The sequence below is a fragment of the Apteryx mantelli genome, chromosome 8 (assembly GCF_036417845.1).
Source record: "Apteryx mantelli isolate bAptMan1 chromosome 8, bAptMan1.hap1, whole genome shotgun sequence".
NCBI lineage: Eukaryota > Metazoa > Chordata > Aves > Apterygiformes > Apterygidae > Apteryx > Apteryx mantelli.
In genome coordinates this window covers 25,053,473-25,072,980 of record NC_089985.1, presented here as the reverse complement: position 1 = coordinate 25,072,980, position 19,508 = coordinate 25,053,473, and the positions used below count along the sequence as shown (strand labels likewise).

The 19,508-nt window shown below is 38.9% G+C and overlaps 1 long non-coding RNA gene across 4 annotated transcripts in view; it reads right to left on the bottom strand.

Moving 5' to 3' along the window:
- LOC106499679 (uncharacterized) overlaps positions 1-19,508 on the bottom strand; it is a 232,340-nt gene that overhangs the window by 15,888 nt on the left and 196,944 nt on the right. For all 4 annotated transcript variants that reach the window (XR_010884894.1, XR_010884891.1, XR_010884893.1 and 1 more), the window contains one exon: positions 213-268. This is a non-coding gene — a long non-coding RNA (uncharacterized lncRNA). The remainder of the gene's footprint in view (positions 1-212; positions 269-19,508) is intronic.

Sequence of the window (19,508 nt, the reverse complement as noted above, 5' to 3'; positions counted from 1 at the left end):
ATGTGACTGCATACTTCAAAAAGTGTACAGTTTAGCAGAAAGTGGCTGGTGTGACAGGGCAAACACAAGGACTCATCTGGTCTTAGGCACACAGAAAATGTTCCATTGATTGAGTTCCTCAGTCTTCAGCAAAGATAAAGCTGAACCATTACTACAGAAACTGAGGCCACATGTTCTAGGACAGGTTAGGGAGAAACAGTCACTGTTCTTACCTGCTAATTGATTGTCCCAGCTTTGCACAGGGATGTGAGATTCCATCTGTCCAGCACTGTAAGGCATGCAAAAACAAAGATCAAAAAAAGGCTTATTTGCAACGCAGAACTCTTCACAGGAGAACGAATGAATTTGCATTTTGGGAAGTGTCAGCTGTCCTCATGACATTGTCATGTAAATCTGTTATGAGTGATCAGGAAAAAGGGACATAAGCTAGAAAGGAGATAAGTGGAACCAATGCAGCTTGTCTTTCAAAGTGTAATTTGGCCTTCAGTACTAAGTTAAAATTGGGAGAAAGGAATAAGACTAAGGCAGGACTATTCAAATGTCAGGCACAAATCACGCCCAGATCATCAATCAGTTTTGTCTGGATCTTACCAAAATCTCCAAAGAAATGAGAGAGATTCTGACTTTTGTGCTGTTTGTTGGCTCCAAGGCAAGTGCTTCTGTGCCCACTCATGAAGCAGAGCTGGAACTTGTGCACTGCTTTCTGGAAAGTGTCCCTCCATAAAACTAGCCCATGGACTGTGGCACAACAGAGTGGCCCAAGAATAAGGCAACAAAATGAGAAACAAATAGGAAAAAGAAACTGAGAGAAAGAAAAGAGATCAAAAGATGGAAGAACAGTACTGGAAGGAAGAAAATGCAAAAACCGGTGGACTAATGAAGAAGGCAAGCAAGAAGAGAAAAGAGATGGCGCTGGAACACTGGGGGTAGGAGCAATCAGAAAATTAAGTCCTGCTTCAGCAAGTCCATTTCTCTTTTTGGACCAGCAGTACTATCCTGTCTTGGGCTGATTTTACCCTACATCACAAAAAATACTTTCTTCACCACTGAAATGCAACAGGTTGCACCAAATGGCAGGTTTTTAACAAATAGATTTCCCAGAGGAAGAAACCATTCCAGGACTTTATTTCATCTGCAAAAGCTAATCAGTTTAAATGCTAGAGTGGAGGAGAAGGAGGAAGAATGGACAAGGGAGGAGAAAGAGTGGTAGGCAGAGGAGTGACAGCAAAGTGCACATGGCAGTAGAGACTGATGCAATCCCCAGTAGCACTCCTAAGGCTAGTACTTGGTCCTATCCAAAAGTTAGCAAATGCCATTGCTATGACCCCATACACACATTTTATTGTGAAGCAGAAGTACAGCAATAACGCTCCCAGCCAATAAACTTCCCATGCAAATGACCCTCTCAGCAATTTAAAATCATTCAGAATCCTGTCCTCTACTGTGATTCAAAAATCCATTGCTCTTCCACCCCAAATGTCACACAGATTCCTAATTAAAGAAACAGACTTGACCTCTTCCTCACTGAAATGATTGTCTGCTCTCTGCACACAGAAAAAGGATATTTTAAAAATAAAATAAAAAAGAAATCAATAGCTTTAAAATGGAACTATATCCATTTACCCTTTCTCTATCAGACTAGGGACTAACTAGTCTCCACAGGTCCCCTCCAAACTCATCCCTTCTGTGAACAGACTGAGAGGATCGTGGCCAGAGATGAGGCTTAATTTCTTACCACAGTTTAGGATCCAATGAAAATAGTAGAGTGTTGTAAAATAATATGGTTCCACTGATATCAAAAAGAGACACATTGCTTAAGAAGTTAAAACACTGTTTAGCTGCTATAGTAACTTATATTCTAAATCATATCCATCATATTTACAGAGTGATAACTGATAATCTACCAAGTGCCAAATTCCACCTGAATTATTCCAGAATATTGAAGTTCATTTTGAAACAGTCTGTTCTAGCAATTATTTCCCATAGCCAGGTTTTGGATGGGAAAAAGTGGTACAGGATTTCTTGGTTCTGGCAGCAAATATAACCTATATAACAGTTATGCATTGAAACCGTAGCAAACAGAGTCTCCCACCTTAATAAATGTGAGTATTTCCAGTTCAAATGAGTATAATCATGTCTCAGATTGGAATACTTTAGTATCACAAGTGATAAGGAAAATATTTAGATGAATACAGTAATGAAGAGGTTAAATCTGATTGTAATTAGATTTCAGTATGCATGGTCATGTGGCTAATAGTAAATTTTCCTTGATTAACTGATCCTGTTTGTTAAGAGCTCCTATTAACATTAGCACACTCTATGTTGGCTGTAGAGACACACCATGGACCAGTGCAAGATTAATGAAGGCAGGTACGCATGCTGATTAGAATGTGGCAGTTTAATAAACTCTTCTAACATTAAATTATTTAATGCATTCATGCTCATGTAGGCTATTCGATGGTCAGCTTGACCACCTATGTGTTAATATTGGGAATTGAAATGCAGAGGATGGAAGAAATATAGTTGTGGATGAGGTAATTAGCTCTCATGTCTGATAAATGGGGCAATACCTATGTGTATACATGTTTTAGCACATCACAAATGGTGCTTTCATTAACTGGAATCTCTTGCTGAAAATTTTCTGAACGTTTAGTTTGATTTTGATACCATAAACAATTCAACTAACTACTATAGCCAGTGTCTGTTTAATATTTGAAAGAAATTTAAAGCGAGCTATAGCAATAAGATGCATTGTTAATATATAATGCAAAAATTATCTCTGAAGCTTCACAACCATCATTTGGATGGTCTTCCAGTGTATGTACTCCTTTGAAACAAAGATAATGTTTAATAAATTTTATTTGAAAAGTGATGTGCTGTAGACTAATACTTGTTTTGTCTTGTGTATTCCCTTCTGTGTCACTGGCAAGTGGTTACTAACTTTGCAAGAAGGTTGCTGAAGTTTGAGGAAGATGTCAAAAACAGTTGCTTTCAAATCAATACCAGCATCACCTAAGTATGCGCTTGAGGTGTACACCAAGTTGCATTCCACTTTGTTATGGGCCAACACAAGTCCTGTGTCATACACTGTGTCAATTCACATTAAAAGCAACATAGAACAAAGGCAATGTGCATGTGTCTCATAATTTCATCTTTAACGGTGTCCAAAACATGACAGTAGGAGAGCTGATGACTAACTTGATAGTCCTTCTGCCCAGCCCTTTTTGCTGGTATCTGAATCTCTTTTCAAATTATTCAAATTATTTAGCAAATCTAAATGATAGGAATGTAAATGATGGGAATGGCTGACGGGCTTCAATTCAACACTATGTCCAGCTTCAAAATCTTTAACAAAATATAACCTTGCTAAAGCACTTTGGTGAATGAGCACTTTACTTATTGACTGTGGTCTTTCTCCACTCATTTACAGTAAGCCACTCATTTTAAATAGCTTTTGTAACATTTTAAAGATTAAAATGATGTAAAATGAATAGCTTTAGTACTGATCAGCCATGTAAGTGCATAGTACTAGAACTGAATTAGCCAAGCTATAACGTCATTGCCTATAGTGCAACCTGACAATACTTATGAAAACATACACATCACTACAGGCCTAGGAAAAGCTAACCTAAACATAGGTCTATCAGACAGGATGAGGGTGGAAACTGTGTCTTTCCTGATAAAGTTTGGGTGCTAGCATGGCAAAAAAAAAAAAAAGTCAGGATCTGTTGGGCAACAGAAAGGGAACGTGATTCTGTAGCACTGCAGTCAGGCCCTGATCTGGAAAAAGGGTCATAGAGTCCTGTCCTTGTTAAAATATTTTATTTATTTCATAATAGCTCAGCCTAAAGTGTGTAAACTACTGAATCACTTCTTCAAGCAGGGACCACAACCTAGGAAATTCCTTCCCCAGGAGAGTATTTGATCAGTTTTCATCACATTTGCTCCCTCCCTCAAACTGTAAACTTTTCTTTCACTGAAAAGTTTAAAATACATATTTTTTTGATCAAGAATGGGGTTTTCTATTAGAATTGCCATAGATGCCAGCAAACCAGAAACCAGTTTTTAGAACATCTCTAAAAAATGGGGAAGATATGCCATGTAGAATTAGGGGACTGTAGCTCTCCAGTGTTGTGGACAGCTTGCTGCTACATCACAACTACCTCCGCCCTTGTACTATGCACTGTTTCCCTCCTACTGCCTCCATCAAGGATGCTTTGCATCATTTTAAGCCCAGGCTGTACTCAAGACCCATTTTGGTGTTACCACCTCCAGGATTTGATGTGGCTTTCAATGTGGCTTTTAATCCATCAGAGGAATCACTGCTGTACTTCCTGAGACACTCCCCCACTCCAGGGCTCATGGCAATCTAGGCTTCTGACAGGCCTGAACATCTCTGAGGAGCTTGGCCAGCCTGGATGTTGTAATTAGACTCCTTATATTGTCTTCCATTTCTGGCTAGCTTCACTGGCTACTGTGGCCATAAATTATATTCGCTTGGTTGTTGGCTTCTGTAGGCACTCTCCAGTGACATTGGTTGCTGACTGTTTCTGATGACTTTTGCAGACTTATGATATTTACTGGCACAATGCTAGATCTATATTTAGCTCTTCTTGCTTTGAAACTATCCCACTGTCTGAACCATTTTTATCCGGCCACAAGACAGAGATTTTATTTAAAATATTGCAATGTACACACTGACATATGTAAACATACACTCATTGTGTTATTATTTTGCTTCATTATGGTTTGACCATGATGCAAGAGGACTGGACAAGAAAGGCAATTAAAAGATCTGAAATAGAAAAGAGAGTCATTTTGAGCAAACATAGTTACCTACAGTTCTGCAGGTTCTGTGCAACTGAAGGTGTATGCGGGACAGAAACCATCAAATGCAAGCTGTATTTAAAAGCAGAAAAGTAGGATAAGGTCGAAAAAAAGTAGATGTCTGGTAACCTACCTAGGCGTAACTCCCACTGTTCACTTAAGACATCTGTAAGACTCAGCACTGCTCAGAGAAAAAAGGACATAGATGAAACTGATCTAAAAGAGGGGTTTTGTCAGATCTTGTTTGAAAACAAGGGATGTGGGTTAGAAAAACGGGGAGAGAAAGTAAGCAATAATAAGAAATTGAGGTTCATCTTATGCAAGCACCCACTAATGTAACCCTGAGAAAAGCCTAGAGAGTTCCCCTGGCAATGCTGCTACATGGGGTTTGGTGATGTGGACAGTGGAACTGTTTCTGGCTGGCTGATGCCTCTCATGTGCAAACACAACAAGACTTTATCACCAAACAAGATTACTTCACAGAATTGCCTATCACCAATTTCTTCCCTTATTGGAGCTATCTAAAGACCTTAAGTTTCCAGCTACCTTCTTGGATCAAGTAGAGTGAAATCATTTTTCAACTGTACTTGCTCCTAAAAATTATAATAATAAATAAAACCAGAAAAGATCTGTCCAGGCCTTCATTCTCAGGAAAACAGACTTCAGGAATTTCCTTCCCTCACTTTGCAATACAACATTTAGTTTAAAAATCTGCCTTTTCTGACTTGAATCTCAAGGGGTCATATTGGATTTAATCTGGTTTCACTGCATTTCACATGCTGTCCCTCTGGGCAGTGTCTGCTCCCCAAGACTAGAGCTCTGCTGCATGCCATATTCTGCTCACATTATGGTTAGAAAAGGGTGCTGCTCATCAGGTACAGGCAAGAAGGCTGGCAGTGTGAGAAGAGCATGGAGAACCATTCCAAATCAGAGGACGGAAATAAGTAGGCTGAAAGGAGAGGATCAAGGAGAAAAGCACCTATAGAACTAAAGGCAAGAAAAATAGAACTGGGAAGAGACAAAGATGACGTGAAAGCAAAATTAGGAAAAAGAGATGAAGGCAAAGTCAAAAAAGAGGACTTGCATGCTTGCAACTTGATTTAATTCCTAACTCTAGCTCCTGAACACTTGTTGGAATAAATGCACTACATGAGTTGGCAGAGGAACTTCCAGGCTGTGGAAGATACTGTCTGGATTAAAGGGAACCTTCCCAAAAAATCCATTCAAAGAGGCTACCTGAACATAAAGCAAGATCCGTTTTTACAGCCAGATCACAGATCCCACACCTTTAAGGCCACGTGCCACGTGATGTAAGGATGAGCATCCTGAAGTTTGGTCATTTGTCCCACATTGACAGATCTAAAGATAAGGAGGGATGATTTAATATATGGCAGGATTAACAGGAGACATTGCCAGATGAACTGCCTACATCTTCCTAAGCTGCTTCCTTTAGCTTGTAAAGGTTTTGACAGTTCATATTCTCAGATGCAGATTTCTGTAACAGAACTGAAAAGTGTGTAGTATTGTACTCTCTGACAAGCCTAAGATCCTGAATATCATAAAGACACAAGAACCGCACTGCATTAGGTAGTTTTCTGAAGTTGCTGTATTCGTTCCTGTGCTTGTCTAATCCTCTCTTCTCTCTCTTTTGTAATCTCTCCAAGTCCTCCTCCAATGCCCCTCCAATTACATTTCTGTGCTTCCCATCATGTCATCAGTTGGAAGATACCACGTTTAGATTAGCACTAAATTCGCTTAAGTCTTTCAAAGGCTCCACCTGGGTATAAAGTAAGCTCAAAACTTTAATTATATCTGCCCAGCTGATACCAGTTGTTCTTTCCAGCTAAATACTTGTGTTTCAGAAGACCAGACCAGCTAGTTTATATCTGCTGAGCATGGGCTAGCAAGTGTGAATGAAAAGCTCCCTGAACAAATGAGTGACCATATTTAAGAAATTAAAAATAAACTCGTTTCTTAGTTTTTAGAAATGAAAGTTCTTTCATAGATTACTCTTCTCACTAGAAAGAGGGACATTATTTGCCAATTGGGAAAACTGAATCAGGGCAGATTTAACTTGCTATCCTGCTTTTGAGGGTATCACTATTCTTAAAAATAATGTACTGCACAGAATTACTTACAATAAGTACAGGTAGCCCCTTAAGATAGCTTTTATCTTTTTTTATCAGTAACACCTGTTTTAGAAACACCAATATATGGGGGAGAAGGGAAGGAAGAGAGTTCTGAATCCATCTACAATGTACTTGCTTATAAGGTACAGTGTCTCACCTCCTGAAAAACACAATTGAGTCTTAACATGTAAAATTCAGTAGAATTTTAAGGGTACATTTCTGCACAATATTTTGAGGACTCAGTGGTGCAGCTGCTTTTATATGTTAATGAGGACACATGATGAAATCACCATGCATTACATTGAAAGCAGATTCCTTAGTCAATGCAGCATGGTATTTTTAGTATTGAACTGTGGTGATTTTTTTAAGCAGGTGACATGTTTTTCACAAGTAGCTGCTGCACAAACAGCTTTGTTGTAACGTGAATGATGCTGGAGTTCCACTCACTTGAAATGACTGGTGAATCCAAGTAGATCATGTCTTCAGTGAAGTTGCCAGCCTTCTCACTGCTACAGATATACTGATTAGCTAGGCCCTACAGGAAGGACTCAGGGGCAGTTTCACAATAGGCGCAGAGCTCTTAGTTCAAGCCTTGCTCCAGATGCGTACCTAAGGCCCACACTCCAGGCAGCTCAGCTGGGAGCAGGTACCCACAGGTCCAGCTAAGGAACATAAGCCAATGGATATCATGTTCCCATGCCCAGCATTTCCTTAGCTGTACTGTGCTCTACTCCCATTATTTCTACAAGCTGTTTAGATTCTGCATAGACTTTGGATAGATAAGACTCTTTTATTGTATTTCAGAAATGAAATCTCCTTGATTTTCTGTCCCAGTATCTAAGATTATGGTTTTCTTTATTATATGTCAGGAAGACTTTATAGCCTTATCTGACCTCATTATTAGTCTAAATATAATATTCTTAATAACAATACAACCATGCAAATCAATAAGGTCACATGCAAAAACCAAAAGATAACTTCACTGCAGTGCCTTACCATAACTAAACCCAAGCAGTACAGCCCAATACCTTTTTTTCCCTAATTTCCTTTAAAAACCACGCAGGGACACCAGGATATAAAAGTAATTCTGGTTTGGGTTTTTTTGGTTTTTTGTTTTTTTTAATGCTGCCTTTCATGTCTATTTAAGTGCAACTACCTGGATCAAACAGATACATAATTTGCTTCCTAACAACACATGCCCTTGCTTTATTAATCTGGTTAGCTTTAAGAGCAGGTTTTCCAGGTCAAGACCCTGAGGGGAGCCACTTTAAAAGAATGCTCTCTGTTGGCCTAGGAATGACTATGATGTGCCATTCCCCTTCTCCCATTTACCCTGTGGGAATGCAAGGCTTGGTTAGGAAACACCAGCTGTGCTGTTACCTGAAAAGTGCTCTCACCCATTCCACCCCATCAGCAAAGGATGGAGACTCATGGGGCTGTCTCTGCTCCAGGGACAGAGCACGGCTCTTCGATTCATCCTGCTTCTCCAGAGTATGCAGCCACAAGCCAGTTGAAGCAGTTTTTGATACAAAGAAAATGCATAAGTTCCTGCTACAGACTGAGAATAGTTTAGGAAAAAAGAGGGGGATCCCTGCATATCATTTTATCGTGTTCCCTTCCCTTCTTTGGAATGCTGGGTGCATAGCTGATACAGCACAGACTTACCATGGCAATATATTCCTAAAGGTAGTTTTTCTACTAGAAGATTTTGAGAAGTACTATAAATAGCCCCTAGTGAGCACTTTGTAAAGAACACCTAGTGCATTTTATATATTTAGACTTGTATAAATTTCTAGTGCAATCTGGAGGGATTAGCCAGACAACTACCATTAGCAGTAATGACTGTTCTGCCACTGAATTCCTGGGCTTGACACTGAAAATTACCTCCAAGTATTAGATTTCAGGAATAACCTGAGTTGCAAGGTGTATTTTCCTGCTCCTATTTCTCTTTTTTTCTTACTGATTTCAACTTTCTTGAAAACAAAAGGCTGCTTCAAATTTTTTTAAAGGTGTTTCGATACCCAGCAGTGCTGAAAGGACTCCTCCTGGAGTCCATTTCAATTGGTAACTTGACTTTGAGCAATACATATATTAATAATAACATTTATTATAGGACAAAAACACTAGATTAAAGGAGCACTGCTGTTGTAAAGTCAAGCAAAGTTAGGGAATGTGAGAAATAAGGCGGCTTACTGTGGCAGTAAGTAAGTTTACACTAACGCTCATATAACTTTAATTCATCCCCCTTCAATTCATGATTTATGACATAGCTTTAAATTATACGATTACATTATTAATTTTTCCCATAGGAAGTACTCCCTTCAGTCAGTGTCCCAGGTGGATGGTGCTCAACAAATGAGCAGGGCAGGCAAGCAATATTTTTGTGCTATCCTCACTGTTCAGAGGGTGGTCCCTCCAGCTTTCTCAATGCACACCCTCTTCAAACCTTACTCTACAGAACAAAGAATTTTCATTTACTTTTCAGATAGTCTATTACCCTCCTTGGTATAGCATCTGAACATTTCACAAACCTTAATGAATTATTTTCAGAACATTCCTTTGATTCATTTAATTGTAAACAATTTTACACGTGGGAAGCTGAGGCACAGAGCTAATAAGGTTAAAAATATCTGCTCATCTTGGGCTCTCTGAGATGCTAAACACTTTTTTCCTACCATTAAGCATTAGGCAACACCATTTTTGTTCAAGTGTATTTCCTATTGACCTATCACAGTTGTGAAGAACTTCACTGAATCCGAGCATCCTCTGTGGGACACCCAAATAATGAAAGCAAACTTCTTTTGGGTCAGCTGATACAAATGTAACACTGTTGCCATTGGCGGCAGCAAGGGTTGGGTTTAAATTTAATGCAATTACAACAAAAACCCAAGTCACAATAATGAAACTAGAGAAAACTGTAAGTTTTCTGGAGCTTGGAAACTTAATTTTCCCACTTGCAAAGAAGCAGTTTAACAACCCATATTTTCATTAAAGGTAGAATAGAAAACTATGTCCATGTAGATAAGCAGGGTATGAAAATGACTACTTTATAAAATTATAACTTTACACCTTATACTCTTGTTCCCTAGAAGTCAATATAAGCCCAGCAGGTTGCTTTTCCCTCCAGACTCCACTGTTACATCTCTGGGAAGACTACACAGAGCAGTGACAAATAAACACACTTTCTCGGAGTCTCTAAAGCTTTCATTTGAGCACTCCAGGGCTGAAAGCTATTGCTTTAGACGAGGGTGACCATTTTCTCCCCTCCCCTCTCCCCCAGTGTTGGCTCATGCAGACAACTAGCAGGCCCAGGCTCCTGTACACTGGTAGTAGTAGAAACTGTTCTCCTGTTAGAGAAGAGATCCTAAAGGATCTGTTTCCCTTTAAGGACACAAATCCCTTTTAGCAGAAATGCCATTCAAATATAATAAAACACCGCACGCAAACCCAGTATGTTTCAGGATGGAAAGACCTCCTGTAGACCTGTTCTCTCTTTGCTCTTGCCTCTTGGTTGCCCTGGCTCAGGAATTCTTGGGGCAGAGGAGGAATGCGGGGTTTTTGCTTTTACTTTAGGCCTCAGTTGCCCTGTTTTTTTAAAAAAAATCTCTAGTTTAACAGACATAGGATGAGAATCCAGTTCTCCCGGACAACATTCAATTGGCATTAAATAGAGGCATTTTCATTACAGACTTTGCAACCTATGCGACATATGAGGCAGATAATTCAATGGAAAACAGCATCCATCACTACACAGCTCTAAAAGCAGGCCCTTTCTTGTGCACTGAATGAGATTCTCTGGGAAAAGGCATAGGCTCCTTTAACCAAAAGCTCTGTCATAACACATATGCAGAGGGGACTTGCATTAGGTGCTTGACTTTGTAATTTAAATTTAAGTGTGTGTGTGTGTGTGTGTGTGTGTGTGTGTGTGTATAACTTTGAAGATTTTAAAAACAAGAAGTCCAGTGCAGAAGTAAAAAGATCCATTATATGGAATCATGTTGGCATCTGTAGAGGCTCTTGAGAAGACTGGACTCTGTGCTCACAGTGCAAATCTCTGCAAGCTGAACTAACATGCAAGCGATAGCAATAGACCCCATCAGCCTTCGGTAGCCTCCCTGCTCTGCTCAGCAGGGAACCGGACTCTTCACACAAGCAGATTTCCCATAAATGCTGACATCGGACAAGTGAGGAGAGTTGCATCCAACCTCAGGCTCCTTAACTGATCTGCCTTTTGCTCTTCTTGTCTAGTCTGAGTCCTTTTAATTACTATTCTTCATTCCAGTCTCATCACCCCAATTTTTCCTGTCATTTTCTCCCAGCTCCCATACACAACTCATCAGCCTACCTTTTCCATACTCTTCATATTGAAATAAAGTGGGGTCCTTCTCTGCTGCCTAGGATATGCAGAGGGGCACTGAGATAACAGGCAAGTTATTCTTGTTCTCAGTTTTAGTGCACAAGTAACCACCCTTTCGCTGCTGGCAGCATCACTGCAGGAAAAGCCTGCTCTGTGCCAGCAGCACTGGGGAAGGAAAGCATGTTAGCTGCTCTCTGCGGATGGGATCTCCACACCCGCTGATGCCACCCTGGAGGGAGACCTTAAGCCTTACTACGGAGAAAAAAAAAAAGAAGAAGAAGAATGTAGCTGCTGAACTCTAATAACTGTCTCCCAAGCATAAGCTGACTAGATTTTTTTTATAGCAGCTGATCACTTAGTGCAGTATTATATGCAACCAGCCTACATTTTTCACCGTGACAGACTCAAAGCACTATGGACCTACCTTTCCTACTTCCAACTTTTAATTGAAAAATAGTCAACTTATAGCTTTCCTGCTTGCAAAGATAAACTTTTAATTTATATGTGGATGCAGTCTTGTCTAAGTCTACAGCAACAGCTTTGAGGAGGATTGCCCTCATCCGTTTCAATTGTTAGTGATTTGTTACATTTAATGCTTCCAATTGCCCTAGTACTGGATACCAAACTTGAGATAATCTTTACTTATGTTCTCCTTAGTGTGGAATAGCTCCAGTTTTCATTGATAAGGATGTTTCAAATAAGCCCAGAAGGATTTGGTTTGGGCCCCAGAAACTAAAGTGCTAAAACCAGAACCCAGTGTTTGAAAACTCATACAAAATCATATAAAGTCCATATTCATTACTATCATTGCACCTTGAAGTTATCATCTAGTCCTAATAATAAACTAATGCTTCAGCCCGGGGCAGCAATTTAAAAACTTTTTTAGGCTGATTCTATAAAATGGGTTTGTAGGTTTCATACTCTGAAGTATGAAAGAGATTAAATTAAACTAACATTACTTTTATATTTAAAAGACTGATCTATCACACAGAAAGGTGTTAGAAATAATCATTACAACACATCATTCGGTGCTATGCTCCATCCCAAACTTGGATATCACAACCTTCATTTAGCCTGGAGACATTAGTATCTGAATGTAACATGCCCTTCTATTTCCCACCAAGGTATAGCTAGCTAGATATCAGCATAGCGAAAGCTATATTGCTTGATAGGTAAAAAACAACACCTTCAATGCCTCTTGCTCTCAGTTAGTAAAGAGCTGAATAAAAAGGGCAATTCATAAAGTGTGATCCGGTTTTGAAATGGTGAATTGTATGTGAAAAAACACCTGCTAGGTTGTATGATGTGACTCCTTGGGAACAGTCACATCATCTACATTAAAAGTCAACCCAGATCAACCCAGAGAATTTATCATGGAAAGAAACTTTCAGGCATAAAAAAAGGTAATTCATTAAATAAGAGGGTGAAATTATTAAGATAATCATCTGAATTTGTTGCTTAATCTCCTACCTGTAAAATGGAGGAGCAAGGCCAACAATGACTCAATATTGGTGTATTTTTAAAAATGTTGGAACCTACACCCAGGGGCTCCTTTGCCCTAGCACTGGACCTGTGCTATGAGCTCACTGATGGACCTCCATGGAGTTTTCTTCCTGAAACAGACATCAAGAACATACTCATCTGACCTTCTCAAGTAAACTAAAAATGATTCAAAAAATGGGAAAAAATATTCTGATTAAAAGAGCAATATGCATCTTCCCTTGCTTTTTGTGAATTTTTGATGCAAAGTGAAGACAAACACAGCAGAGAATCACCCAAAGTACTGCACAGTTAATTGCTGAAAGAATCTCCATGTGTTTAAGCAGAATTAGAGTAAATGACACAGCAATTCTTTTTGCAATAACTTTGATAGACAATAAGTGCTCCTCCAGATGTCATCCTGGAGAAAGCAGTGCACATCTATCTCACATATTTGTCTCTGGGACAGGTGGCAATAAATTTCTACTTCTCTGCTTTAATTTTGATGGTCAGACAGGCAGACAGGCATTTATTTCACAGTGGATTCCTTTTTGTCAGCATTTCAGAATATTAGCTCTTTCACAGTCTTCCTAGAATCGAGTGTTAGTTCGAATTTCATGAACACCAGCAGTTGGTTCACATAAAGGTCACTTTCCTAGGTTTCATCTTTCTCCCTTATATTGATTCACATTCGGCCACATGCAGTGAGGATGCAAGCTTACTTCTGCTTCACCACAAAATCTTTTGTACATTATACTTGGGAAAATGTAACAAATCTTAACTGATCAGCTTGTGAAACTATGTTAAGGTAAGTTATGTGGAAAATTGGACTGATGCTGAAATTACAACTAAAATCCACTATGGCACAAGAAAATGAATGGCATTCCAACTAAACATGCATTCTGAGTAATTATAATTAATTCAGGGTGGGGGAACTTCAGTTAGTACTTAATACATCACAGTACTCTTCAGGTTTTAGGCTCTTCCTGCATCAAGGCTAGTTTAACATTGAGAGTAAAGTCAGACCTTTAGTGTTTAAACAAAATAGTATTTACATAGAAAAGTTCTGTTTCTGATAATAAGTCAGTATTAACGCACAATGACAATTATTTCTTCAGTATTTGATACCGGGCTGTGATACTGCTAATGTCACTAAAAATTACATTTTTGGACTGTCCGAAATAGCCTTTGCAATGACACTGTAAATAACTTTAGGATATGCTTACAGGTTTAACTAGGATCCAGACATGAAATGTTAAACAATTTAGTTGTAGTCTGAGTGGAGAATTAAAGCCTAGTCCCACTGAAGCCAACTTGAAGGATCCAAATCTTTAACTGAGAGTTGGTTAACATGTATCATATTATGTTGCAATCTCTTATGTAGTTATCTCTTACATGTTAATTACACGAGCAGCAGCCAATGCAATCACTCATTGGTGGTGCAGTGCCAAACCTTTCTTCTATGGTTCTTCAATTTCTGCTCAAGAAGTCACAGAGAAGAATCCTTGCTACTACTTTGCTAGGTAGGGTGAATACCTTTGTCTTCCAGATACCCTGGCCATTATTCAGCTCCTACAAATCATCTGTGCAACTAGTACAGGACACTTCTGAGTGCTACTGGCATATTAAAAGTTACCTGCTGGAAGAAATCGGACACATAATCACTTTTAAGGGAGCAGAAATGACAGATAAGACCAAGGTATGCAATAGACTGCAGAGTTGTACATGTTGGGGAGAAAGGAGTAGCAGAGTTCCATAAACTGTTTTCCACCACCAGTACACCTATATGAGACCTTACCATGGCAAGGGAGTTATTTTTAAATGAGGAGATGAACTATAAAGCCACAAAACATATTTTAAAAAATCATCATATAAAATCACCATTGGAAATCCCCTTTTTTCCCTATGAATCTCCTGGTGTGAAAATTCAGTAGTGGCTTGCAGATTCAGGGAATAATTTCATATAGGAAAGAATGAAGATGCATCCCGGTCATCTGACCTTGCACAGTAGCTTTATTCAGTTTTGCACAGCACTAGAGGAAGCAAGATTAGCTGCAACTGGGGATTTTTGCTACATGAAGTCTTTTACTCCCTACCAACTTCATATTTCATTCCCTTCAAAGTTCATCAGTACAGACTTTTATTTATATTCATCCCATGAAAATCTGTTAGTTCTTCAGACATGAAGACAGCAACAGGGAAAAAGTATGCATACTGTTGCGTGACAAGGTTTAAGAAGACCAAAGCAAAGTAGGACATCTTCCAGGCTTGATCTCAAAGGAATAAATTCTTTTTTTTTGTTTTGTTTCAGCAGGATCAGAGTCAGTCCTTTGGGTATGGCCTCTGTTATCTTCTCTGCAATCACATCAGCCACCAGGAGAGCCTGGCAAACATGGGAAGAAGTGAGATCATCACACCAAAATCACCACAAAGCTTTAGGGATAGCCAGACCACTACTGAGAGATACACAACAACGACCTAGGCTCTGCAAGCCACTTTTTACCTTACTTGATAATTGCTACTATGTTATATATTCCCTCCCACACAAACTCTCATCCTGTGCCCAAACAAGCTTGGGAAGCTCTTGGGAAGTCCTGAAATTCCTACTCCCTGACTTTCAGGTTGCTTATTTTATGACCAGGATTTCCTTCTAAAGGAATTGAGAAAGAAGTTACACCTATGGAAAAATTAACCAGAAAGAAAGGGTTACAAAAATCCACACAAATGCTTTAGGGTAAAGGACAAGAAGAAAAAATAAGATAACAGGAATGAGAATGTGCAGTAATGGAGTGAATGGAATGTACAAAAAAGAGCAGGAGATGAATGTGGAGAGAAGTTAGTGAGAGAAAAGCGGATTTTGGCCGGCACTCCCCACAGCTGAGTTTAGCTACTACCAAAGCCCCAAGAGTGGCCTAGACGGTGGCTTCCGCAGTGGGGGGCGAATCAAGCCCATGCCCTAGCCTAGCCACCTGCCCAAAGGACCCGAACGCCGGGAGGCGCCCTTCTGCCCACCAGCTGCGTCTCTCTCTCACTCCTGGAAAGGTGCAAAGTTTCCTTGCACAGTAGCAGGAGCCCGAGAGGATGCCTCCTGCCGCCAGGAAGCGGAGGGAAGGCACGCGAGAGTCTCTGTGCACACGCTTCTCCAGCTCCCTTGCGTCTGGGACTGCGAGCAGGGGAACAGCCAAAGCGCATACTGTAACTACAGCACTCCAGCAATAATGTAAGTGAAAAATATTATTCCAGCTGCTACCACAAATGCTTATATTAAAGTGAAATGGTACTTTTTTCAGTTGTATACTATCTTTTATCTGAGTGACGTTTATTTGTTAATACTGAACCTAAAAGCAATCTCTTGTTATAAATTAAAAACACTCATGAAATGTCTGCTTCTTTGTCTTATTTAATACAGTACATTAGCAATCATTAAAAAGTATAGACTTAAAGCAGTATGGCTGATCAAATATAACATACTGCCTTAGAAGTAAATTCCATATTAAAATAGGGACTTTTACTACAGAATTACATTTTTAACTTCTTTTTTTTCAAATAAATTACTGAAACTTTTGCACTATGAAAGCTCTCAGGCAAAATTAATGGTTTTGTTTTGCAAATTAATTTAGATATTAAAAAATTATATTTTCAACCAAGATCTCAGTTACTCAGATTAAATATTAACCAAAAGCTGTCTTCTGCTTAAATAGAATTTAGCCTTTGAAGTGTTTTTATTAATCTCTTCTGATGTAGGTGCTTGAAATTCTGTGAAAGTGCTGCTGCTACCAGTTCTGTGCATCACTTACTGTAATTTATTTTCAGAACATAATTCTATTTATAAATGAAAATCCTATTAAAAGAAGACAAGAAAAATTAGTCCTAGACTTTGCATTGGTAGAGTAGAAACAAAATGAGCGGCCTAACCTGAAGTGACATTTACAAATTACCTGTTAATTTAAACTGGGTTGAAGGATGACAGAGTTTAGTCAGACTGACAGGAAGTACCGAAGGACTGACAGTTGGGCCTGCAGTGGCCATAAAGCTCCCCTCGCAAGCACATTTGTCTGTGTTCTCAGGCAAAAAGCTTCCCCCGTAGTAAATAATATATTTGTAAAAATATTTACTTCATGGCAGCCCAGTGAGTGAACATTTTATGGAGCTGAAAGCCCCCCATCCCTCTCTTTTTATTCTTATTTTCAGGAGGGATAAGAGCTGCTTGAAGATGGCCACCTGCCTTTGGTCACATGGTTGCTTTCTGGCCACCCCCCGAAAGCTAAACCACATGATTTTCCTAATTAAATGGAGACAAGAAGTGACAGGGCCGTATCCTTCAGTCGCTCTGGGATACCATTCGTGCCGTAAGAGCGGTGCCCTTGTTGACGAGGCATTCTGTGCATGCACACGGCTACGTGCCGAGGCCCGGCAGCGCCAGAGTTATGGAGATAATAATAGCTGCTCTCGTTCCACTTATAATTAGTACTGAGAAGACTCAAAAGCAAGTGCTAAGATTCTCACTATTTATTTATTTCGAAAGCCAAAATGCTTGAAGGAAGATACCAAAGTGTCTTATATTTTAACGTTAAAATTTTTCCATGTGCCCAAACAGTAAATCTTATTTTATAAAGTATTTAATCTATAAATGGAATATTTGGGAATCTTAATAATCTAATGACAATTACTTTAGAATCTGGCCCTCTTATGCTAATTAGGAAAGCAGTGTATTATCTTGCTATTGTAGCTCTTTCTTCTGAACGGGGGCATCACACATACGTGGAGAGAAATGCAGACTATAGTTAGATAACTCTGCCCACATACAAGATGTTCTTGTGCATACTTAATAAAAATTGCTTTAATATTTTTAAACAGTTGGCTGTATTTTACATACATCCATAAATTACTGAACATAAATTTAAAATCTTATACCTTGGTTTAGGGACCTCAGAAAGCATATGCTTATTTCATTCACCAGGCACCCACTGACCAGGTAGCCATGGGCTCCCCACTCACATCTCATCCACACTTTTTTATATAGTACACAGGTCATATTATAATAAATGAACTAGTATGTATTATGCACACTTTAATTTTTGAATAAATCGGCACTTATCCTTGGGGTAGATAACCTGTGCTGATATAATGCAGCTGGCGATAATTAAAAGTGCATCTATCAATTCTCAAAAAAAAAAAAAAAATTGTATAAATTGCTCTGCCCCCACGAACATCAGTGTATTTATAGGTACAAAACAAATGGTACTTGGAGATTGTGTTTATGTTCCAGAACAGAGGCATGAATTCCCATAATCTATTTCAACAAAATTCAGAAGTCCTTGTTTTAATGCCTTTTCCAGAAGCCTTGCTCTTGAAATTGACCTTCAAAACACAAAAACATAACCAAGTCTGTGATGCCAACTTTAAGTTTTTGCTTTCTGTAGGTTGTTGTGGAAGACTTGCCTGTGGGTACTGTCATTTTGCAGTAGGCCTTTTAAATGTAACTCATTTCTGATTTTTAATCTTAGCACAGGACACCTGATTTTTTCTTTTTTAAATAATGACTTGACAATGATGTAATTTTACACCTACTGTACAAAAGATTTTCCTTATTTAATAGCAGAGCATAAATTGTGGAAGCAGAAAAAGATCTTATTATTATGGAAGAATAGTAAAATAAGATCTACAGTACCATTATTTTTGAAATTAGATATTGTACCTTAGTCAAAAGAACCAAATATAGACCATGCTCTGGTCTGTAATATGTCATTGATGAAAAATGGTCCTAAGTTCTACTTAAAGAATCCAGGAGGCCACAATTAATACTTTGATTTCTTTCAGAAAAAGAAGAAGCTACTGCAACAGATGAAAGTGTTGAAGCTCTAGTGTCAGTGGGAGGAAAGAAAAGAGCAAAATCAAAAAAAGGAAACTGAATCACTATAGTTGACGTGTTATCCACAGACCACCTCCCCCACTAAAACTGCTAAGAATTCACCATAATCTCTGAATGGGAAATGACCAGTGGGTGTATCCAACTACATAGTTCATTTGGACTCAGAAGAGGAAGATCTTTTCTTCAGGGATGTCCAACCTAATAAGAAGAGAAACACAACCCCATCTCCAGCTTGACCATATGACAGTGCTTTCATATATCTTTGGAGAGATTCTCTTCTACTTAAACTTGAAGATAGAACTAATATACAATATTTTATTAATTCCCTCCCACACATCTTTGCCCAAAAAAACACGTATACTTCTTTGGCCAATCACAATTATTTTTAAAGGCTTGTTAAGCGTTCCTATACTGTAAGACTGACATCCTTGCCCTTATACAGTATATCAAGGACATATGATAATGATAACGATCAATGTTATTTTAACACTGCGCAAAGGCCGGGATGTCAAGGCCATTTCTTCATTAGAAAAGAGGACTATTGATTATCAACTAGAGACTGGATAGAAATGAAGAAATTAATAGGCAGATTACCCATCTACCAATTACCTGTAAAGTCTTAGTCAGGTATTTGGGACCCAAATTAATTACACATGGTGGTGGAGGTGGGCTTGTTCATCACTCAGCACCATTATTTTGATTGGATGTATTACGGAAAAGGGAATTCTGGGCTATACTTGCACCAAATGGAATGAAAGAGGTCACTTTTTATTTTAGTAATGTCATGTCTACAGAGGCACACTTTTGAATGATCACATGAAAAGTTTCATTGTCTCTAAGAACT